Source organism: Hypanus sabinus, chromosome 2 (assembly GCF_030144855.1).
Source record: "Hypanus sabinus isolate sHypSab1 chromosome 2, sHypSab1.hap1, whole genome shotgun sequence".
Lineage (NCBI taxonomy): Eukaryota > Metazoa > Chordata > Chondrichthyes > Myliobatiformes > Dasyatidae > Hypanus > Hypanus sabinus.
In genome coordinates this window covers 159,749,059-159,775,012 of record NC_082707.1, presented here as the reverse complement: position 1 = coordinate 159,775,012, position 25,954 = coordinate 159,749,059, and the positions used below count along the sequence as shown (strand labels likewise).

Below are 25,954 nucleotides of genomic sequence, written 5' to 3'. Positions count from 1 at the left end.
CAGCTGCAATCTCATTTCTGAACAAAGATGGTTTTTATTTTTCTATTACTTTTTTTCTAACCCATTCCATCCAGTGGTGGGGGTGGGGGGGGGACTGCTCACCACCAGTTAAAGTCACAACACAGGCACAATCATGCTTATTCTTTCCACTTGGCAATAACGTTGTGTACCCTGTAGAACCGTGATAGTACCTCTTAATAGGCAGATACTTACCAATAATCATTCAAATCTTTCCAAAAGAAAATTTTACACAAGTTAATCTTTCACAGTTGTTTATAACTGTGACTGATCGCAACAAAAATAAAACCTTTCTATTTTTACAGTTTTCATTAAATTTACTTTACCTCAGTAATAATTAGAAGATTGGCCTAGGCTAAGCAAACTTAACTTGATTTAATATTGAACTAATCCTAAAAGGTGCTGGCTTTTAATTAAACCGACAGGAATATTAACTACAACATTTTTCAGGGACTGTTCCAAAAGCAAGAAGGAAGGATCAGAGCCAAAATCAGTTGCTTAAAAATGGTTCATTTGCATTCAATAAATGAAAACACTTAGAGAACAGGGAGAGTATGACAATTTCTGGACCTTATACACTTTGGGGCATGCTGTAACACCTGTGGCAAAGCACTTTTACTTAAGAACGATTTCCTAGTCCTCAGACATCCTTTGATGGCAGCTGGAAATTTTATTTGGGCCAACAATAATCAGCCAACTCACCAGCAGCTTGGAGAGATAGCAGCCTCTGACAGCACGCATTACAGGAGGCAATATTTGTATTTGCCCCTGGGGTTAATTTGGTTCAGTCAATACAGGAAAGAAATAGTTTCAGAGATGGATGTCCATAGTACACTGCTGGCCTTGGAGTGGGTTGCCCCTGGTAGGTTGCAATTAGAAGCAAGGCATAATGTGTCCGCCAGTTTATGATTCCATATATTTCATTCTGATTGAGAATTCTATACACCCATGCCAATTCCTCTCCTTAACTCAATATGCATGGTCAAGTGACCTGATCTGTGAACAACTAATAGGATGAATCCCATCCATCGTATGTCCATAGAACAAGGCATCCAAGAGCTACTGTATGTGTGGATATTGAGTTAGGGCTGGGGAAAATGTAAAGCCAAACAGTGGGTGAACATCGTGAGAAGCTGCTATGCTAAATTGACTGAGGTTAACTGAGCCCATTGAAACACTTCGAAGCACAAATTGTGGAATACGGTTAGACATGCAATGCTAAATTTAGTCTATCAAGGAACTCACTTGTCTCACTGGACTTTGCTGGTGCACGGTTACAGAAGCAACCTGTGGGGAAGGAGGAGTTGTTTGTATGAGGAATGGGTATCACTACCCCCTAGGGAACGAAGGTGCTCTGCAGTAGACTCAGGGCCCGCGGTCATTTCTTTAGATAAATATTGTATTGCTTGGGTTCCCTCGACTACTGACCAAACTGGCTACTGCTTTAAAGTTATTGTGCACCTTCCCCAGATCCTGAATTAAACACAACAGGAATTGCTATTTTTCTGCATAAATTGCCCTCATGCTTTAGGGAAGAGACGATTAGATATCACTGACAACTATATATCTTATTTAATCCTCAGATATTGTACATCAAATAAAACACAGTAGAATGGCCACCTGGTACCATCTAAAGCAGGGGAAGGAGGATATGCTCTCCAGAAGGTGGATGGTGTGAGAATTATGTACAGTATTACCATTTTCTTCAGCAGTATCAACAAATCAATAACTAAGAAGTTCTGCCATGATGTTACGAGATAGATTTAAAACTACAAAGCTATTGACAAATCTGTTTTCCCATAAAGTTCCTTGGGAAATTGTTTATTTCAATGTCTCACGTTTCGATATGGAAACCTCTGCCTGCACTGCACTGATGTCAAGTGATGTTAAATGCATGATTAACAACACTGTCAAAATTTTCCAGTGTATACAAAATACACCTTTCAGGCAGCATTGATAGAGTGGTGCAGTCAGCAGAGGTGCTGTCTCACAGTGCCAGAGAACTGAGTTCAATCGGGTGCTCTATGTGAGAGAAGATCGCATAATCACCCCATTTGTTTGGAGTTTGGCAGTAAGAAAAAGTCTACCAGCAGAGAAAGCTGAGTTGAAGTCAATCATCTCCCCTCCCAGTCTTTCATTCTTGGTGAGTGACGCACCATCAATAACTCACACTGAGACGTAAGGCGAGATATCGGCTTTTATTGACTGGAAGAAGGAACCAGGAGTGAGTGTCCATCATACTATGTCCTGGAGACTGAGGCCGAGCGTCAGGCCTCAGATCGCCTTTATACAGGGGCATGTGGGAGGAGCCACAGGAGCAGTCAGCAGGGGGCGTGTCCAGACAGGCACGTAGTTCACCACAGTGAGCGCTTTGACCACCATGATTTGACAATGGCAAAGCTGCCCCAAAGTGAGTTCCTGTTTTGTATGCAGCTCTAGAAACAATATTCTCTACAGAATCACAGAGACTCTTTGGATTTCTGTGTCATGTGACACATTGCACGCTGTGTACGTTAGAATATCACTTTCTTCCATAAATACCTTCACAAAGGGCATGCCAAAGACCCTCCAAATGCCACAGTTAGTTACTGGTAGAATCATTAAACACGTTTCAGCATTCATATTGTACAAAACAATGATTCTCTGCTTAGGACAAAAGTAAATGGTAATGTCAAATATAAATTCTCTGGAATCAGAATACTAGCAGCAAATTGGAGACCAGTTATACAAAATTATGAGAGGAAATAGGGCAAATGCCAGCAGGCTTTTTTTCATTGAGGTTCGGTGAGCCTACAACTAGGGGTCATGGGTTCAGGGTGAAAGGTGAAACATTTAAGAGAAACATGAAGGGAAACTTATTCAGTCAGAGGGTCATGCTGATTTGGAGAGTTTGAGAATGGCTTTTTTGGCAGAAGAATCCAGGTCCGAAGTGAATCGGCTGGAGCAATGTGCCACAGCAAGGCCTAAATACCTATTGTGAGGTACATTACGCTCTTTGGACAATCTAAACACTGGCCCAGATAGACCGGAAAGGCAGTGTGTCGAGGGCCGGGTAAGGTTGGATCACTCTAAGTGCTAAGCTGATTTGGAAAGGTTTAGAATGGCTTCTCCAGTAGGCCCAGAATGATTTGTTGTGGTTCCTAGTGCAAGGTTCAGACTATTTAAACGCCAGCCCAGTTGGTTTGGGGGCTCCTCTCTCCGCAATGCTAAGGCTGTGAGACCCATGCTAAGGCCCCAGCTACTGTGCTTTGTGTCTGTGAACTTTACAGTGACTTGCCCTGCTAAAGTGATGAACTGAATATCGAGGCTTCGGGCCTACTCCGAACTGTCTGGGGATTTGGACCTAAGGACTCAAATTGGTTTGTAATGCTGTTGTTGCTCATTTCTATTGTTTGCATGATTTCTCTGTGGGCTCTGGGGGGTTGGTTTTATTAACTTTGCAACTGCCTGTTAAGTAAAGGAGACTTAAGGCTGTGTAATTTATACATGCTTTGATAATAAATGCACATTGAATCTTTAAATCTTTGAATGAGAGTGTGGAGCAAGCTGCCAGCACAACTGGTGCATGTGAGTTCGATTTCAATATTTAAGAGAAGTTTGGATAGGAACATGGATGGTAGGGGTATGGAGGGGGATGGCGTAGATCGATGGAACTAGGGAGTTTAAATGTTTTGGCATGGACTAAATGGGCCAAACAGCCTGTTTCTGTGATTTCTTTTCTATGACTCTAAATATGGAGTGGCATTGTAATGCAACTGTTAGAGAATCAGTGTACAGTGCCAGCTCTCACTAATCAGGGTTCTCTTTCGTCTGCTGCCTGTAAGGAGTTTGCACATTCTCCCCGTGAACAGATGGGTTTCCTCTGGGTGCTCCGGTTTCCAAAGACAGTTAGGGTTAAAGAGTTGTGGGCAGTTTAAGTTGGCACTGGAAGCATGGTGATTCTTGCAGGATGCCCCACACAATCCTTGCTGATTTGATCTAACGTAAACGATGCATTTACATGAGACAAATAAAGCTAATCTTTTAATGTAGCTGCAGGACCTCACACACCAACGGTTCTAAAAGGGTGTTTATGTCAGATTTCTATGGAAGCTGCCTGCCTGCGAGGAGTTAATAAGTACCTTGGGCCATTCAGCATTGCCCCAGATCAAAATTATGATGTGATGCCTTCAATGCTCATTCCTGATCAGAATCAGGTTTATTATCACCGGCATGTGTCGTGGAATTTGTTAACTTAGCAGCAGCAGTTCAATGCAATACATAATCTAGCAGAGAAAAAAGATTAATAATAAATAAAATAAAACTAATAATAATAATGATAAATAAACAAGTAAATCAAATACGTATATTGAATAGATTTTAAAAAATGCAAAAACAGAAATATTGTATATTGAAAAAATAATAAGGTAGTGTCCAAAGATTCAATGTCCATTTAGGAATCGGATGGCAGAGAGGAAGAAGCTGTTCCTGAATCGCTGAGTGTGTGCTTTCAGGCTTTTGTATATCCTACCTGATGGTAACAGTGAGAAAAGGGCATGCCCTGGGTGCTGGAGGTCTTTAATAATGGACGCTGCCTTTCTGAGACACCACTCCCTAAAGATGTCCTGGGTACTTTGTAGGCTCATACCCAAGATGGAGCTGACTAGATTTACAACCTTCTGCAGCTTCTTTTGGTCATGTGCAGTAGCCCCACCCCATACCAGACAGTGATGCAGCCTGTCAGAATGTTCTCCACGGTACAACTATAGAAGTTTTTGAGTGTATTTGTTAACATGCCAAATCTTTTCAAACTCCTAATAAAGTATAGCCGCTGTCTTGCCTTCTTTATAACTACATCGATATGTTGGGACCAGATTAGATCCTCAGAGATCTTGACACTGAGGAACTTGAAGCTGCTCACTCTCTCCACTTCTGATCCCTCTATGGTGATTGGTATGGGTTCCTTCGTCTTATTCTTCCTGGTCCACAATCATCTCTTTCATCTTACTGACATTGAGTGCCAGGTTGTTGCTGTGGCACCATTCCACTAGTTGGCATATCTCACTCCTGTACCCCCTCTTATCGCCACCTGAAATTCTACCAACAATGGTTGTATCATCAGCCAATTTATAGATGGCACTTGACCTATGCCTAGTCACACAGTTGTGTATATAGAGAGTAGAGCGGTGGGCTAAGCACACACCCCTGAGGTGCGCCAATTTTGATCGTCAGCAAGGAGGATATGTAATCACCAGTTCACACAAATTGTGGTCTTCTGGTTAAGACATCGAGGATCTAATTGCAGAGGGAGGTACAGAGGCCCAGGTTTTGCAACTTCTCAATCAGGACTGTGAGAACGATGGTATTAAATACTGAGCTATAGTCGATGAACAGCCTCCTGACATAGGTGTTTGTGTTGTCCAGGTGGTCTAAAGCCATGTGGAGAGCTGTTGAGATTGCGCCTGCTGTTGACCTATTATGGCACTAGGCAAATTGCAGTGGGTCCAGGTCCTTGCTGAGGCAAGAGTTCAGTCCTAGTACAGGCCTAGGTTGTCAGACTTGAATGCCCACCGATCAGGCCTTCAGCAGACAATATATCTCCTGGTTCATCCATGGCTTTTGGTTTGGAAATATGGGCACACACTCATCTACACACATTTTAATGAAGTTGGCAACAACTGCAGATACTCATGCAGGTTCGACGATGAATCCCTGAATACAGTCCAGTCCACCAATTCAAAGCAGTCCTGTAGGCGCTCCTGTGCTTCCCTTGTCCAAACCTTCTTGTCCTCACTGTTGGTGCTGCAGTCTTCAGTCTCTGCCTATACTCAGGGAGTAGAAGTACAGCCAGGTGATCAGACAGAGTGAGGGCATGGAATAGCATGGTAGGCAGTCTTGATGGTGGTGTAGCAATGGTCCAATATGTCCATAGCATAGACTTGTTCAACATTTCAGAGATTGGGCCAGTCCTAAAAACTGTCTCAAATTTGGCAGGGCTCAAATCCTTAATGAAAGTGTTGTTCACGACTGAGCTGGTTGAGAGCCACTGAAATGGGCAACACACAACACACCTGTGCATACTAGTTAATCTAAAAAATGACAATTATCAGAACTAGGGAACGCTCGAAGAATTTGGCCAACATATTGTGAGATTTCAAATGGCTAAAATATTATGTTGAACTTGGATAGCTGAATAAGTAAAAACAACTGCCTTACAAAATAGATTCAAATGAAAAGCTTGTTTGAGGGTAGCATTCTTACTTCAGTCATTTTTCTGACAACTTCTCTAAACCTGCAGTTACAATGTTTAAGGTGTCACCTTATGACAAAACCAGAAACTCAAAATCAATTCTGGAGCATCATACACTACTCCCATTGCAACATCCCATCACTTTTCTATAGTTTTAGGATTTTTTTGCCACCAGCACTACAGTTGGACTCTCACTCTGCCAGTGACCCATCGGGAGATCAGAAGCTGGAGAGGAGGGAAATTCACTCAAGTCCGTCGACCGAGTGTAAAAGGCAGCAACTCGCAGCCTCTAACTCCTTTAACTCCAGCTCCAGTTTGGAGCTCTCACCAGCAACCGATCAGCATTAGCAAGAACAAATTAAAAGAAGGCAGGGGCAAGTGCAATGGCCATCATTAGAGTGTGCAGAGCTAGAGTGGCCATTTTGAGGGTCTAGCTCGTGGAGGCTTCATTTCTGAGAAAGCAAAAAAGAAAAGCTCTAAGTAAAGTATTTTTCTCAGTTCGGACATTAGAGATGCCAGGGAGGATAGTTGAACGCTCCTCTCACGGATTCGCGGGAAGGCAGGGAGACCTCCCATGTCCCTGATGACTACAACTGTGGGAAGCGCATTCAGTTGCAGCTTCTAACAATCCGTGTTAAGGAATTGGAGCTGGAGCTGGATGAACTCGGATCATTCGGGAGGCTGAAGATGGATAGGGCATATGGAGAGGTAATTACACCCAAGGTGCAGGACACAGGAAATAGGTGACAGTTAGGAAGGGGACAGGGATTAAAGAGCCAGTGCAGAGTACCCTAATGGCTATCCTCCTTAACAACAGATTATATCACTTTTGATACTGTTGGGGGAATTGAACTAGCAAAGGAAAGTCACAGCAGGTCAGGTCCCTGGCACTGAGTCTAGCTTTGTGTCTCCGATGGGAAGCAGGGAGAAGAGATGTGCTGTGGTGATAGTAGGGGTCCAGGACATTTCAGACCAAGTCCTCAGCATTCTCAAGTGGGAGGGCGAAGAGCTAGAGGTCAAGGTCTACATAGGTACCAATGACGTGAAAAGGACGAGAGACGAGTGAGTTCAGGGAGTTAGGTGTTAAGTTAAATGGCAGGACCTCTAGGGTTGCGATCTCAGGATTGCTACCCATGTTGTGTGCTAATGAGGCCTGAGGTAGGAAGATTATACAGTTTAACATGTAGCTAAGGAATTGGTGTAGGAGAGAGGGCATAAGATTTTTGGACCATTGGGCTCTCTTCCAGGGAAGGTGGGACCTGTACAGAAGGAATGGTTTGCACCTGAACTGGAGGGAAACTAATATTCTAACAGGAAGGTTTTCTAATGCTGCATGGTGTGGTTTAAACTAGAGTTACAGAACAATTAGTGGAGAGCTTGTGAAGACAGATGTTGATAAGACACCAAACAAAGTCAGGAATCAAAAGGTTGAGCATGGTTTGACTAGTGTCCTGAGCTGTGTATATTTCAATACGAAGAATTGTAAGAAAGGCAGATGAGCTCAGGTCATGGATCAACACCTGGAATTATGACTTTGCAGCCATTAGTGATGCATGGTTGTAGGAGGGGCAGAACTGGCAGCTCAGCATTCCGAGGCTCTGTTATTTTTGGATGTGGCAGAATAGGAGGGATGGAAGGAGGAGGGGTGGCATTACTAGTCAGGAAAAATATCATGACCGTCTCTATCAGGACAGACTGGAGAACTTCTCTAGTGAGGTGTTATGGGTGGGAATGAGAAAGACGAAGGGTATGATCACATTAATGGGGCTATATTACAGACTACCCAACAGTCCAAGGGATTTAGAGAAACAAATCTGTAAAGAGATTGCAGACTGTTTCAGTAGGTGATTTTAACTTTCACATATTGACTGGGTCCTGCATGGAACGTTGGTCAAGAAGGTTCAGTCGCTCGGCGTTCAAGATGAGGTGATAAATTGGATTAGATGTTGGCTTTGTGGTAGAAGCCTGAGAGTGGTAGTAGATGGTTGTCTCTCTAACTGTAAGACTGTGACTATTGGTGTGCCGCAGGGATTGATGCTGGGTCCTTCATTGCTTGTCATCTATAGCAATGATCTGGATGATAATGTGGTTAACTGGATCAACAAATTTGCAGATGACACCAAGATTGGGGGTGTAGTGGACAGTGAGGAAGGCTATCATGTCTTGCAGAGGGATCTGCATCAACTGGAAAAATGGCTGAAAAATGGCAGATGGAATTTAATGCAGAGCAGTGTGAGGTTTTGCACTTTGAGAGAACTAGCCAGGGTAGATCTCAGACAGTGAACAGGAGTCTAATAGAGCTAAGGATTTGGGAATACAGGTCCATAATTCATTGAATTTGGTATCACATGTTGAAAGAGTCGTAAAGAAAGCTTTTGGCACATTGGCCTTCATAGATCAATGTATTGAGTACAGGACATGTGAAGTTATGTTATATAAGTTGTATAAAACTCTGACAAAGGCCTAATTTGGAGTATTGTATGCAGTTTTGGCCACTAACCTACAAGAAATATGTAAATAAGTTTGAAATAGTACAGAGAAACTTTGCAAGGATGTTGCCAGGTCTGGAGGACCTGAGTTATAAGGAAAAATTGAATAGGTTAGAACTGTATTCTTTAAGATGTAGAAGATTGAGATAAGGTTTGATAGAGGTGTACAAAATTATGAGGAGTATAGGTAGGGTAAATGCAAGCAGGCTTTTTCCACTGAGGTTGGGTGGGAATACAAACAGAGGTCATAGGTTAAGGGTGAAAGGTGAAAAGTTTAAGGGTAACATGAGGGGAGACTTCTTCACACAGAGGGTGAATATGGAATGAGCTGCCAGCGCAAGTGGTGCATGTGGGCTTGATTTCAACATCTAAGAGAAAGTTGGATAGGTGCATGGATGGTAGGGGTATAGAGCTTATGGTCCCAATGTAGTTCGATGTGAGTTGGCATTTAAGTAGTTTTGGCATGAACTAGATGGGCCAAAAGGACTGTTTCCTGCTGTACTTCTCCAATTGTTAGTCATTGAGTGTGAGGAAAAATATATTGTTAATTAATTAAAATCACTGATCCTTTGGTACTAATTATTTGCTTGTAGTAGCAACTTTTCCTTTGCTCTTTTATTTATGAAAGATGTACCATAGTTGCCTTGGCTTAGAATTCTAAGTCTGTGTGTCTAATATTCCATAAGAATTTCAATAACAACAGCTTTTTAAAGCAACTTCAACATAGTTATATTTTTTCCAGTTTTTCACTCTCTTTATTTCTTTGCAACTGATCTAATCCATTCATCTTGTCTCTCTTTTATCCTCCATAAGAGCATCAGTTTGCCTATTTCTGGACTTCATGTAATTTGCCATGTCATTGATCACTTAATCTATATTCCACTTCACTCTGATGATTGGTATTATCCTCCTCAGTATTTACTTTATTTCCAGCTTATCTCACCTTTGCAAACTTTGTGATAATGTCCTGCATATCCGAGTCAATGATCAATATTCAAGACTCAAATTTATTTATGGCAGACAGTGAAATGCATCATTTGTGTCAACAACCAACACACCAAAGGATGTGTTGGGGCAGCCTGCAAGTGACGCCACACATTCCAGTGCCAAAAGTCAAAGCGTTATAAAACCTCAAAAGAGTTCTTGTTCCAGGAACAACACTTGGGAGACACAAATCCATATTCCCTCCAATTCAAAAAGTGGCTTTCTGATTTCCAATTCTTGACCAGATTTGCATCCATGCTGTTACTGAGCCTTCAATCAATTTCATTTTGTTAAAAGATTTTGATGAAGGATTATCAACTTGAAACATTACATTGGTTTTTTTCATAGATACTGTTTGACTTGCTAAGTCTTTTCAGCATTTTCCATATTTTTTAATTTGTGGCCTGATGCAGTACCTGACAGGTGTAGTGGACAGCAGTAGAATTAGATTGAAGAATAAGACAGCATGTAATGATTCTATGCTGCATCATATTAATATTGAGTCCTGCAGTCATGTTCCAGCAGAGGGGTGATGGATAAGTTCATGCCATCTGTTCAAATCAATAAGCCCCAAACCCTGGGCTTCTGCACCTCTCTATGCATCTGGATCTTGGACTTCCTCTTCTGGAGACTACAGTCTGTACAGATTGGAAATAACATCTCCTCATCTCTGACAATCAAACTAACGCACTTTCCCTACATTCACGTTTGTGTAGCTAGGCATAGCTCAAATGCCATCTATAAATTTTCTGGTGACACAACTATTGTTGGCAGAATTTCGGATGGTGACGAAGAGTGAACTAGATCAGCTTGGTGAGCTGTGTCGCAGCAACAACTTTGCACTCAACAGCAGTAAGACCAAGGAATTGGCTGTGGACTTCAGGAAGGGGAGGTCAAGGAAACACACACCAGTCCTCACTGAGGGATCACCAGTGGAAAAGGTGAGCACTTTCAAGTTCCTGGGTGTCAACATCTCTGAGGATCTAGCCTAGGCGCAACGTATCGATGCAATTACAAAGAAGGCATGACTGTGGCTATATTTTATTAGGAGTTTGAGGAACTCGCAAAGACACTCACAAATTTCTGTGGAGAGCATTCTAACTGGTCGCATCACTGGCTGGTATGGAGGGACCACTGCACAGGGTCAGAAAAAGCTACAGAAAGTTATAAACTCAGTCAGCTTCATCATGGGCATTAGCAACACCCCCCCCCCCCCCCAACCCAGCATCAAGGGCACCTTCAAAAGATGATGTTTCAAAAAGGTGGCATAGTTATTAAGGACCCCCATCACCCAAGACATACCCTCTTCTCATTTCTATCATCAGGTAGGAGATACAGGAGCTTGAAGACACACACTCAATGTTTTCAGGTACAGCTTCTTCCTTGACAATATTGTACTGCCACAAAACAACCTACTTCATGACATAGCTCAGTGATATTAAACTTAATTTTGATTCTGAAATACTCTGCTCATCCCAAGCAAGGAGCTACAATTGAATTGTAAAAAAATACCTTCACCAGGACATCAGATCAGCATGCCTCTAAATTCCTTGAAAGAAAGATACATTTTTCAATAAATTACATTTCAACAGCTTGTCATATAAAAATTTTCTGGGGAAAACTAGTAAACAAAATCACCTGTAACCTTGATTCTTAGAAACTATAAACTTATGTTAAACAATTTCTACTTCAATGTTATACATAATCTACAATGTGAAAAAGATAGTCTTTCAACCTTCAATTCTTTCAATTGAATACATTAGTTTTGATAGCATCCAGCTCTAATTAAACTGGAAAACACAGAACTCCTTGCCACATAGATTATTTGAAAGGAATAGAAGAGAGATCGCTATGAGAGAGAGAGAGAGAGAGAGAAGAATATTACACAAAAATGGAGTGTGATGAAACAAGATAGGAGATGCCTTGGAGTGAGCATGAATATCATGTTGACGTGAGTGACCTTTTCTATTCTGAAATTCTATAAGTTGTGCAACTTTTTAAAATACTTTTCCATATTGTATTTATTTTAATCTGCCATGGTACTATCTAATAACATAATTTATCAAATTTACTATGCTTTTGTCAACTATTCCTTCACAGTCTACCGTACCTCCTGGTAGAGACATAACAGAAGCAATTTAACTTTGCACTCCGGGTGATATATAGTACACAGCTGATCCCAGTTTACTCTTCCGTGAAAACTTCCCCCACATGTAATAAGGTGAATAACATTTACAGTTTGAAAGAAAACTACTGTGGATGCTGGGGCATCAAACAAAATCAAACGCCAAGGTAAACTTGGTGAGTCAGGCAGTGTCAGTAGAAGGAGGGAAACAAAGTTAACATTTCTAGTTCATAATCTTTCAGCCGATAGCCCAGTTGCCTATCATTTTCCCATTTAATAGTTCAACAAGGTTTCTTTCAAATTCCTACTTTACAAGAATTATCTTACACAGAATACATACAGAACATATTATATAGTTTCAATAAGCAATGGTACAGAATTGGCTAAATATACCATGCATATATTCTTAACAAGCTTCCAGATCATGTGTAGTGCACATCACTTTCTGCATAGCCTATAGCCTGCAAAGAGAGCTGAAATTAGGTCTGGCTCCTCATTTGCCCTGATTTATTTGCGTACTTAGTGGTTAAGCCTTGTGAGTGTCATTGCCTTGCTACTTGCTATTTACTTCAGATACCTGCTGTACTAAAATAGGATGCATGGAAGGACTTCTGCCCATTCAACGTTCCTGACTAGGAGTACCAATCGGCCACCTGTTAATGTCATCTGGATTGCAAACTGTACGGTCTACTGTGCACTAATAACATGTAGACTGCGTTTAAAAATCTGCCTAAGTGACTTCCTCTGTCAGCTCCTCAGAAAACCTAAGCTATCAGTCAGGCATGAAAAGTTGATTTGGCTGGTATGTAATTGATATCTTGATTCAAATGTTAATAGTCATTTAAGATGTTAATCATTCCCAATGAATTTTCGTATATTTGCAGGTTATTTTTAAGCATTGCTTACTATTTATTTTTGGCACTCAGCAGACTGCAGGAGCTAAGGTCCCCACCTGATGCATTTTCCCTGCTAGTTGGACAAGTAAAACAGGTCAAGAGTGCAATCACGTGAGAAGTTATTTCACATATTGCTCCTTTTCATTCTCAGATAGGCACTAGCACCTCCTCATGTTATATTGACCTGTCCACGTCACAGGACAGAGCACAGCACCAAATTCCTTCTGAAGCCGTTTGTGAGGAAGGAAATGAATCAGGAAAAATAGAGCCACAGCTAAGTTCTGTTTCCGACACAAAGGTGGAGGCCAGATATTATAAACCTCTGCCCCTTTTCATTTTCTTTGGTGATTCTCTGGGAATTTCAAAGGTAAATTACTTCTTTTATCTGCTTCAGAATATTTTTGCTCCTTCTGCAAGCATAGTAATTTTTTACTTAATCATGGTGAATGGATCAAGAGGGTTGTGGCACTGAATGAATTTAGGGTAAGATTCTTTAGGAAGGTTCTGCTTTTAATAACATCTGCGGCAACCTCATCTTCATCTCTTTTTTCCCTTTTAGCTCTTTCCTGATCAACTTTATGACATAAGGAACGCTAGAAACAAGTTCAGTGAATGTTAGCTTTAGGCCAGAAACCTAACAGAAGTATGTCTCGTTTCAGATTCCAGACTCATATTTGGTAGCACATTGATTTACGATGGAAACACATAAAAAGAATGGTAAGTACATTTGAGGCTAGCATCTTAAGCAATAAAACTGTTTGCAATTGGTCTATTGCCTTTAAAGTTTTACTGCCTGTTAAAATGGACCTTTGCATTTACACGTCATCACTATGCTCTGATGATGTGTAATTATTAAAATAAAGCAGAAACATTAACATCAATTGAATGCAAATGTTTCCTGTTTGACCATGTGGTTCCTTGTTGTACACCAAACTTTCTTTACGATTTGAACATTTTTGTTTTACTTTTATTTGTAGATGAAATTTCTGTTGGACCGAAGTGCAAGTTTTGTAAAAAGTCTTTAAATTCATTTTATATCAATACTGAACTCATCACAGAAGAGTAATCAAAGAGTTAAATAATTCTGTTGATTCATAGGTAATAATTTGTAAAGTACCAACTTTAATAGGTGTTTTCTCTATTTTACACTCCATCCTCCCTGCTCCCTTTAAGTGCCAATTCATTTTAATAAAGGCATCGAAGCCTGTGTTTTTGAACGGAAGCATTAACTTGAAATGCCAAAGGCGGTTAGTTTGAGAAAAGGCAATATTGTTTAGCTTAAACAGCATAGAATTTTTTTTATGGCACAAAGACTACCCTTATTATATACAGATGCCAGTTGAACGCCATTGTCATTGACGGGGTTTGCAATTCTTCTGCAGTAATGAGCTCCAGAATGGCCCATTATGTGGGTCAAACACAAGCCTGCAGCAGGATAGTTTTCAAGGTCTGGATAGAGGTTAATGCATAATGTTCCTATTAAATTATTTTCCCTTCTTCTAACTCTCCCTGTGCTAATTTCTATGAAAGATTCATTCCTTACTTCATAATTTTATAATAAAAGGTTGAATTTTTTTCTGCGGGCTGCAAATACGCATGACAGTGAGACAATTCAGATGAATATTTAATAAAGCTACGTTGGAACTGCTGTCAGTGAAATTTAGTTTTGAAGTGATTTCACTTTGGCGAAGGTAACTGGAGTAGAAATAAAGAGCAGTCCAGTATGGTCATCATTCATTTACCCTCAATTTTTCACAGCTGCCAGATCAAAATCATGGAATTTCCTATGCCACAGTACCTTTGGAGTATCTTTCATAAACTGCAGCAGTTCTAGGAAGCTCTCTCCATCCTTCTCAAACTCAAGAATAAAACATTATACTTAATGCTATGGAGCCATTCACACTGAGACATGGATTTCCGCAGGTGAATCCCTTCATTACAACTGGAATTTGAATTGCTTTATTGTTGTCAATTCATTATACAGTGCATTGTGGTAGAACAAGGTAACATAATAACAATATAAACTAAAGTGTAATGACTCCAGAGAAAGTGCAGTGCAGGTAAGCAAGAAAGTACAAGTCCATATTGAGGTAGATTGTGAGGTCAAGAATCCATCTTATCATACCAGGGAACTGTCAATAGTCCTTTTACAGTGGGCAGAAGCTGTGGTAGCTCCTTTCAGGCTTTTGTATCTTCTGCCCAATGGAAGAGGGGAAAAAAGAGAATGTTTGAGATGGGAGGAACCTTGATTTTGTTGGCTGCTTTACTGACGCAGCAAGAAGTTCAGAAGAGTACATAGAGGGGAGGCTGGTTTGCATGATGTGCTGAGCTGTGCCCACAATCCTTTGCAGTTTCCTGCAGAGCAATTGCCATACCAAGCTATTATTCATCCTGATATCATGCTGCATCAATAAAAATAGGTTAGGGTAATGGGGACATGCTGTATTTATTTAGCCTCTTGAGGAAGTAGAGGTCTTGGTGAGCTTTCCTGGTCTTGGTTTTTATGTGGTTGGTGAACTTCATTTCTAGCAACTTGAAGCTCTCAACCCCCTCAACTTCCACACTGTTTGTTGTAGACACGAGCATGTGCATCACTCCCCTTCCTGAAGTCAATGGTTGTTGTCATAACTCCATGTTACTAAGCTCTTTATCTCCTCCTGTACAATGCATAAAGGAGAAGTGAATAAGCAGCTGCAAGATGCTAGTATAAGTGCTGTTCATATGTTAGACATACAATAAACATCTCAGATTGAAGTCATAGCTTCGAATGCTTGTGTTCTCTCTCTGCCACAAACAATTAAGTAGCCATATGAACTTTGCGTGTTCCCAAAGAGCAATACCAGCAAGTTCACTCGAGTCTGAAGTTTCTTTGCTGGTATGTCATTCCATGAAGTATCAGTGAATCTTTGTCTACTTAACCTCTAGCAGAACACCATTATCTAAGTACTGGTTTTACATGCTGGAACTCCACATTTCTCTCTCAGGGAACCAGATAACAAGAGAGATATCCAATTCAAAACATCAGTAAGTACATTGGATATGAGAAGCAATTAGTGCACATGACACTCACAGCCTTGTACCAGACTACACATTTCATGACACAGAAAGGAATAATTCATTTAATATCAGAAGATTCTTGAAATGTAATGGCAATCATTTTGCCCTATATATGAATCTCCATTATCTAGTAAGATTCATAGCTTTTCATAGTGTAAAACCCAAGTTGTACATCTTGTGTTTCTATATGATTCTTTCAAAGCAAAAGAATAGGGCCCAAGACTGTTTTACCATTAAGCAAGATCTTGGTAGATCTGTGAACTAACTCTATATATCTTCCTTTTTCCTCTATACTGTATCTTAATGAAATATTCCTGTTATCATTAACTGATTTATCTTCAACAATTCTCTGCACATCCACCATTTTAAATTCTAACTTTTCTTGTCGAAATATTTAACTTAATTTCTGGTCTTGTTCTTGTTCCCAATTATCTGATTTTCAAACACGTTGATGACACAGTGCCTAAAACATCATTGGTACAGCCTTACAGTGTACCCAATGTTGAACCTGATCTTCACAATTGTCCCAAGCCTAACTGTCCAATCAGCAGTCTCTAGAGTCCTTGTTCGCACCCTTGTCCACCAGCCCACAGCTGACTCAGTCCCATGATTTTTGACCAACCTTTTCATGAAAATGACTTCTCATCCCAGTCCATTTCCCCATCCAGTTTGGTCCAGGATGGGGACTGTTGCTTGGCACTCAGCAACATATTGTGGAAGAAATGCAATGTTGGGTTATTTGAACACCTCAGTCTACCTACATTTGTGACAGTTAATACAGAACTGAAGGCGTTGTCAATTCAACATGAAATGACCACAAAGCAGCCTACAAAGATACAATGACTTCTAGGCCTCAGTTTGTATTTAAAAATTCCCTTTAATATTTCACTAAACAAGCTTATTCTGATACATTTCTGATATATAATCTTTTCTCATAATTAATTGTTAGGTATTTTTATGTATTTTAACTTTAGGATCTGTGGATCATTGTGAAAATCAGCATAACTGCCTACCACTAATTGCCCTAAGTATATGGTGGTGTGCCACCTTCACAAACTGCTGCAGTCTTTCTGGTGAAGGTAGTCCAGCAATGCCTTCAATTATGCAGTCCAAGGCTTCTGACCAAGTGACCGTGAAGGATCAGCAGCATTTTTCTAAGATGTTATTTGATTTGGAGGGGGAATCTGCAGTTGATGTATTCCCATGTGCCCCCATCCTTGTCCTCTTTTAGTTGTAGAGATTTGATTTGGTTCGACACTGCATTCCTTTCAAAACCAATAACACCACCATTTGTTACGATTTCCATTACTGAACACAATACACCAGGTATAATTTTATTAATGGACTAATCAAATTTCATATAAGCTAGCATTAATTAAAACGTTTTGATTATTTTCTGTAGCTGTCCAGTCATATTATTATTTTCTGTACATGGACCCCAAACTCCTTTGGCATATGTTTTGCCTGTCTTTTTAATATTTGGAAAGTACTTTGATTCCAAGCTGGAATTAATTGCAAACTTTAGGGCTAAAAGTGCAGGTGATAATGGTGGAGAAGCCAAATGGGTGGGGCAAGATTATCAAAGGGTTTTCAGATGGGATAAGGAAATGTGAGGTATAAAGTTATGAATATATTGAATAATAATACGAGGCTGCGAGGAATTAAGTTTAAAGACGAGCATCCGATCATCTACCTGGACAAAATGCTACAAGCAGTTCTACCTTTCCTAAAAAGGAATCTTCTTTATGCAACAATTAGACATTTAAATCTCCTTACGACACTTTCCCTAGATGCACTGAATCTTTCTGAGAAAGTTCAGACCCAAGATGTGCACATTCCTCCAAGTGTGGTCTGATCAAGGTTTTATATGTTCAGCATAACTTCCCTATTTCTAAGTTCCCTCTCTTTAGAAAGAAGGTGTGCACTGTTTATGTTTTTAACATTTTATATAGCTTTATTAACTAAGCAATATATATGAATGTAAACTCAGCGGCCACTTTATTAGGTACCTTCTCAACTGAATAAAGTGGCCACTCTGTGTACGTCCATCGTTTGCTGCAGCTGTAGCTCATCCACCTCTGAATTTTATGTGTTGTGCCTTTGTAGATGCTCTTCTGCACATCACTGTTATAACATGGCTGTCTGAGTTGCGGTCAGCTTGAAGCAGTTTGGCCATTCTCCCCTTTAACAAGGCACTTTCGCCTACAGAACTGTCACTCGCTGAATGTTCTTTGCACCACTCTCTGTAAACTCTGGAGACTGTTGTGCATGAAATCCCCAGGAGATCAGCATTTTCTGAGACACTCAAACCACCCCATCTGGCAAGAACAATCATTCTATGGTCAAAATCACTTAGATCTCATTTCTGCCCCATTCTGATTTTTGGTCTGAAAACTTACTAAACCTTTTGTCATGTCTGCATGTTTTTTTATACAATGTGTTGTTGTCACATGTTTGGCTGATGAGATATTTGCATTAATGAGCAAGTGTACCCAATGGAGTGGCCAACAAATGTACATTCAGATACTGCATTCCTCTACCCACTTAGCTATTTTTCTCCTAAAGACCTTTCAACTAATTCTGCCAACCTGTGTGCACTGCCTTACATGGAAGCCTATTTGGTTAACATGGCGGAAGAATAAATACATTATAAAAAGTTAAAATTATCCTGGATTTTGCATTGATAACATTCTGGAAATAAGTTTCTATGAAGCCAAAGTAAACACTAAGTAGACTATTGCAGGAAGTGCTGATTTTGTTCAGTCGGCAAATAAGGAATCCATGTCAAGGTTTATTCAAATGTTTATGTGTTCTAAATAATTGCATTTATTGGGTCCATTCCAAAATAATCATGGGATGGGTGTTCTTATGTCCAGTCGGGTTGAGTGTGCTGCCATATGCACAAGTACCTTGAGGTGTAAGTACAATGGAAGTCTGGCTTGTAGCAGCATCATAGACATGTAGATTCAGAAAACACACACACTGTAAGTTGTACATAAATTATACAAGAAAGTGAAGAAAATCTATAGTGCATACATAGTATAGTCCAGCCAAAATAAAGAATAAGCAGTTATTTCTGGTAATGTTGACAGAATTGCAATACAGTAATTGTTGGATTTTTTACCTGACCCAACAACTTCACTTTTCTTGAGATTTGTGTAATGTCGTAATTGATATCTGGCATCACACATTCTTCATTCTTCCCCCAATAACCTATCAAACAGTTCTCAACCAGTTTTGTTCCGGTGACTGGAACCTGCTTGAAATTTTAAAGCAAATAAGACCACGAACAGTCAATTTTAAAATGGAAGTTTGTGAAGAGGATATGGAGCGAGTAAGGTTATGAAAGTGAACTTCAGCATACTCTTCTATAAAATATCTTCTCTATGAACAGAATCCAGAGAATAGTTCAAATAGTGGGGCAGCACAATAGCATAATGGTTAGCCCAGTGCTTTAAAGTACAGGTGATTCAAGTTCAATTCCCACCGCTGCTTGTAAAGGAGTTTGCACTTTCTCTCTGCAACCACATAGGTTTCCTCCTGGTGCTCCAGCTTCCTCCCACAGTCCAAAAACATACTGCTTGGTAGGTTAATTGGTCATTGTAAATTGTTCTGTGCTTAGGTTAAGAATAAATTGGGGGATTGCTGGGTGGCACAGTTTGAAGGGCCAGAAAGGCTTATGCCGCATTGTATCTCAATAAATAAATAAATAAACAAACAAACAAACAAGCAAACAAACAAACAAATAAATAAATAAGATGTGAAAGCAGGCTTAATAGAATCCTACCATTGATAACTTTCAAAATGGAGTTATATCCTGCTGCAGCTATATTATCACAATTTATTACATTCATTTTATACATCAACATAAAAAAGTTGAGTTAGACCTTTAACTTTGCAGGCTCAGGAAGATTACTTTTGATGACATTACTAATACAGTAATTTTACTGCCAGGCCTATCTACCCTGTTTATTCACTTCACAACCTGGTTCATTTCTGGTTGCTACTTTGCTGGTGACATAATGTAATTAAAGAATGAGTTTACAATATATTTATTTACCCCTAGTGCTAATCCCCAATGTTTTAAACTTGGAAGGCTGGCTTCAATAGGAAAGTCCACAATAATTAAAATGTACCTGTTTTAATCAGTGGTTATTAGACAATTGGTGTATTGGGAGGTAGTAGTGGGGGTGGGGTTTCATGATTGGGGTGGTGTTGAAGAACATCAAATCTCTCTGAATAACTACAAATACAAGATGGCAATTGCAGACATTTTCAACTACCCAGGACAGGAAGTGACAAGTGAAGAAAGCAAAATACATGATATATGTTCAAGAGAACATTCAAACTGGTACATGGCAAACTCAACAAAATCAGAAACAGTAGTAGAATTAGCTTTGAGGAATATATCTGGGCACTTAGCCAGGGTGGTTAGCAGAGAGCATTTTGGAGGCAGAGATTATAAATCTGTTAGATTTAGCATAACTAGACGTTAAGCTATTGCAACAATGAACAGAGACCTATATTATCAATCCTGGGTGTACCATTTGTTTTAATTTCTTCCCATCACTCATGAGTGCACTATATTAGATGTAAAAAAGACAGCAGCAAATGGCCTGTAGCTTGAAAACAAACACTTTGTATGCCATAGATTAAGTGCGCCTTAAGAAACTAAACTGTGGGAATAACAAGTGGTAAAATAATGTCAACAGTCCAGTGAGTTATATTCCAACCCACATAAACAACATGAATGTTAAAGTTGACTCAAAAAGAGACGCAATTAAAAAAAACATCCTTTAGCTACATTGAATAAATAGTGTAGATAGGTTTGGCGGTAAAAATACTGAATTAGTAGTGACCTTAAAAGTAACCTCCCAGGGTGATCAAATAATCTGAGTGTGTGAAATGTGGATGTGATGATATCACAGACTCCACTAGAGTGAACTGGTATGTCAATGACGTTTAAACATACAAAAAAAACTAATGAGAAAAGTAAACTAACGTTCAACAGTTTACTGGAAGACCGAGTGATGATGGGAAGGTCAAGCATACATTTTTGTGAATGAGAGAGAAAAACATTGCATCTTTTTGGCTGTCATGTCAGAACCTTGATAAAGTATTAAGAAAAGTCATCATACACTTCAACAGACCCACAGATGTCTGTTGCCAGAGATAGGAACTAGGCAACCCTGTTGGCATTTTCCTTAAAAGACTAGAAGCTCATTTGGTAAATGGAACTTTAAGGAAACAAGAGGAAGGTTAAAGAACCAAAATATTTTGGTGCACAGCATACCCAAGTATCAGGGAAGCTTTGATGGTAAGGAGGAATTTACTATGTCACAGACTATAGAACAGCAACAGCATAAGAAGCTCCAAGAAGACAGACAAATCTGCTGCCTGCTCATACAGCTAACTTCCAGATTGGTCTTGGGACAGGGAGCAGAGAGTCAACAAATGTAATAGGAAGCAGATATTATGGGTATGTAACGTCGACAGTTTATTCCTCTCCGAAGATGCTGCCTGACCCGGCTGTGTTCCACCAGCATCTCGTCTGTGTTGTTCTGGATATCCAGCATCTGCAGAGTCTTTTGTGTCAATGTAGAAGTCGGACCTACTGAGTATTCCCAGCGTTTTATTTTTATTTTCAGCTTCCAGCATCTACAGCTTTTTTTAATTCACTAGACTGGAAAAGTGCACTGGAAACAGCTGTTTGCAGGTAAATCAATGTCAGAGTGGTGAAAAGCATTAAAGGAGGAGGTAGTAAGAGCTCAGACCAGTGATGTTCTCTTGAAAGAGAAAGGGGAACTTCCAATTCTATACCTCAAGAGCACCAAGCAACAACCTTGGCCCTAAAGAGGAAAACTTGGCAAATACCACAAGTTCAGCATTGCAGAAAGCCTGGAGAGTGTAGAAAGTGCCAGGTCAGATCCAGAGAAGCCCTTACATGTTTCATAAATATGTTAAGGGAATCGCAAAACACTAAAGAGAGATGGTCTCATCATGCCTGTAATGCTGCTGCTAGCAAGTTTCTCATTGTATCTGAACCTCACTGTAATTCTGCTTGAGGCAATCTTCTCAACTTAACATTCGAGACCAAATCTATGCAGAGATCAAACGTCTTCACAGAAGATAAGGTGTGCATTCATGTGAAGGAGAGAGTATTGGAAATGATAATCAAGCAGAGGGAGAACACATTAAGGGCTCTAGCATCTTTATATATGACTAAATATCCAAGCTGGATAAAAGATGTGCCAGGTACTTATGATGAGCAAGGAAGGAAACGGTGCAGGCTCTGACAGTCATTTTCCAATCGCCTTTAGGTACAGGCATGGTGCCAAAGAGCTGGAAGATTGATGATGCAGTACTGTTGTTCAAAAAGCAAGAAAGGGATTGAAAGAGTTATCACAGCCAGCAGTGGGTAAACTGTAGGAAAGTATTCTGAGGTTTAAACCAGCTTTCAGAGAGGTGCCAATTAATCAGGGACAGTCAGCTTGAATTTGTTAAGTAAGAGATTGCCCAACAAACTTAATTGAATTATGAGGAGGTAGGAAAAGAAATTGTGTGGATTGTCAAGGTGGAGCTCAATGAAGTCTTTGTGAAATTTTATCAAGGTATCGGACAAGGTCTCATGAAGAAAATGAAAGCCCATGGCAAAACTAAGGGAAAGTAACAAGTTGAATTAAAAATTAACTCAGTAGGTGCATGGAAAGAATAAGAAAGCACGGCAATGCCTCTACTTCAGAGGTTGCAAAGATTGGACATGACATCTAAACCTTTGACAACCTCTATAGAGGTGTGGCGAAAAGTATATTGACTGGTTGTATCTCAGCCTCGTATGGAAACGCCAATACCCTGGAATGGAAAATCTTACAAAAGTAGTGGATATGGCCCAGTCCATCACGGGTAAAGCCCTCCCCACCATTGAGCACATCTACACGAAACACTGTCACAGGAAGGCAACAACCATAATCAGGGACCTCCACCACCCCGGGCATGCTCCTTTAACACTGCTACTATTAGGAAGAGGGTACAGAAGCCTCAGGACTTACACCACCAGATTCAGGAACAGGGAATCAGCCATCAACCATCAGGGATAACTTTACTCAACTTCACCTGCCCCATCATTGAAATTTTCCCACATACTGTGGACTCACTTTCAAGGATTATTCATCTCACGTTCTTGATATTTATTGCTTATTTATTTATTTATTATTATTATTATTTCTTTCTTTTTGTATTTGCACAGTTTGTTGTCTTTTGCACATTGGTTGAACACCCAAGTTGATTCTGTTATGGTTATTATTCTATGGATTTACTGAGTATGCCCACAAGGAAATTAATCTCAGGGTTGCATTTGGTGACTTACTGTATATGCACTTTGATAATAAATTTACTTTGAACATTGAATTGTTAATGAGAGTTTTACTGATCGGAGAACAGTGGAAATAAGTTTCTTCAGGGCTCATTCCTATGCCTGGATTTAAATTTAGGCCAGGAACAAGGAGATATAGGGATCTTGGAATGAGTGTCCACAGATTCTGAGTGGTAGGACATTTAAATAACGAGATCAAGAATTGTTCAGGGCAGAGAATATGTAAGTAAAGTTCATCCTAGAATTATATACAACACTAGATAAGTTACTTTGAGAGTACAGTGCCCAGAACTTTTCACCAGGGGACAGGAAGGATGTGGCATAGCAGAATGATGCAGAGGAGATTTACAAAAATGTTGCCAAATTTGGAAATTTATGTGAAGAGGCCTTCTGGACTGGGCATGTTTTTGTTGGAACAGGGGAGACTGTGTTGAGCTTTGATTCATATGTATAAAATGATAAGAGGCTTAGTACAGAAAGAACATATTTCCTTTAGCAGAGAGAACAATATCCAGAGGAAAGTGGTTAAAGAGTAGGGGAGAGTTGGGGATTTTTCTAGAATTCATCAGCTGAAAGGATGGAGGAGGCAGAAACCCATGGCATATTTGACAAATGCCTGGATGACTACTGAAATTATTGTGACTTCAGGGCTATTGACCAAAAAAGGAGAATCACGATTACCAAAGGCCCATATCAAGCTGGAGTATGCTATCATTTGCTCATTTTATCAAATAATAGAACATCCACCCCACCTAACATACTGTGGTACTCCTTCTCCATATGCACTTCAGGATGTTGCTTCTCAACATCTTCTGAGGGGCAATTAGGGATGGCTAGTAAATGCTAGTTGTAGCAGTCATGCCATGGCCCTTGAAAAAACAAGTTCAGTTCTTTTGCCTGTAAGTACTTTGTGGTTGGTTCAGTTCAGTTTCTGATCTAAGTGAACCACTGGGTTGTTGGCAGAAAAAAACTTCAGCACTGACACAGCCATTGAATATAATGCTAGACAGATACTTGCTGTTTTATTGGCGATGGTCATCACTTGGAATCTGACACAAAAATATGACTTGCTATTTATCAGCCCCAAGTATGAATATTACTCAAGGCTCTCTGTGCTTGGGCAGAGGTCCCCTGCGTTATTGACATTTCTGATTAATCATGGACGCACAACAGAAAATACTACTGCATTACTGCAAGATTGCAATAAATTTGCAAATATATTTCCAGGTTGGAGATATCATAGTGCACAGTTTACTTGTCCTGAGCTCTCACTGACCTGTGTCATCCCCATCTTGGAAAGGGTAATTAAAATATTATAATTACCATAATGTATGAACAAACATAAAACACAAATAAATGTTTTAATATTTCTACTACTATTATGTAGGCTGTTCATTTATCATTTCACTCTACCTAATTTCTGGGTTAAAAAAATCAAGGAGATTTGTGGTTTGATAATAACAGAAATACATTCTTGTGCAAGACAGTTCATGATATCACACAGGTGCAGATGACAAAAATGCAACCATGCTGGAAATGCAGATCTGTGAGGAACTATCATTAAAAAAGGAGTCAAATAACCACTGTGCTAAGAAAATAGTGTGAGTATACATTTACATTATCTTACTGTGGGTAGATACATATTTTCTCTAAGTTTCTATTATAACACACTTGAGTTTATTCCCTATAAAACTGGCTTGGGCCTTGCTAACCTGGGTGCTGAAAAAAACAACACCGCAGCCAAATTAAATCCGTGTGGCCATGCAACTTTAAAGATTCAGCCATTCTCATTGCCTTGCTTGTCGCAACGGGCAGAGAGGGCCATCATTAATAACTAGGCTGCAGTCATTAGAAAGAAAGCCCCTACAAATGGGGCACTCTGTCAGCTCATATTATAAAAGAACCTAAAAAAAATTAGAGTGATACACACAAAATTTATGTAAATTTAAATAATCAAGATGCAGTGAAAAAATGAAAAGTGAACAAAAAAACTTCCCTTTTTAATGAAGGTTGGAAACACTGTTCAAGAAAATGGGTCTTCTTTTTATGGCACTATCACAAACAATCACAACAAGAGAAAATCTGCAGATGCTGGAAATCCCAGCAACACACACAAAATCCTGGAGGAACTCAGCAGGCCAGCAGCAGCTATGGGAAAGAGTACAGTCAACGTTTCTGGCCGAGACCCTTTAGCAGGACTGGAGAAAAAATGATGAGGAGTAGATTTAAAAGTGGAGGGGGAGGGGAGGGAGAAACACCAGGAGGAGTGAAAGAGCTGGGAAGTTGATTGGTGAAGGGATACGGGTCGGGAGAAAGAGGAATCTAATAGAAGAGAGAAGGCACCATGGAAGAAAGAAGTGGGGTGAGGAGCACCAGAAGGAGGTGATGGGCAGGCAAGGAGATAGGTGAGAGAGGGAAAAGGGGATGTGGAATGGTGAAGGGAGGGGCCATTACTGGAAGTTTGAGAAATTGATGTTCATGTCATCAGGTTGGAGGCTACCCAGACGGTTTATAAGGTGTTGTTCCTCCACCCTGAGTGTGGCCTCATCACAAGAGTGGAGGAGGCCATGGAAAGACATATCAGAATGAGAAGTGGAATTAAAATGGGTGGCCACTGGGAGATCCTGCTTTTTCTGGCGGACAGAGCGTAGGTGCTCGGCAAAGTGGTCTCCCAATCTATGAAGGGTCCCACCGATATACAGGAGAGCATGGGACACTGTATATGACTCCAACAGACTCACAGGTGAAGTGTCGCCTCACCTGGAAGGACTGTTGGGGGCCCAG

At 40.1% G+C, this 25,954-nt stretch overlaps 1 long non-coding RNA gene across 1 annotated transcript in view; it reads left to right on the top strand.

Moving 5' to 3' along the window:
* The first annotated feature begins 12,942 nt into the window (after window positions 1-12,942).
* LOC132385627 (uncharacterized) overlaps window positions 12,943-25,954 on the top strand; it is a 50,179-nt gene continuing 37,167 nt past the window's right edge. The window contains exons 1-2 of the long non-coding RNA XR_009509216.1: window positions 12,943-13,108; window positions 13,401-13,458. This is a non-coding gene — a long non-coding RNA (uncharacterized LOC132385627). The remainder of the gene's footprint in view (window positions 13,109-13,400; window positions 13,459-25,954) is intronic.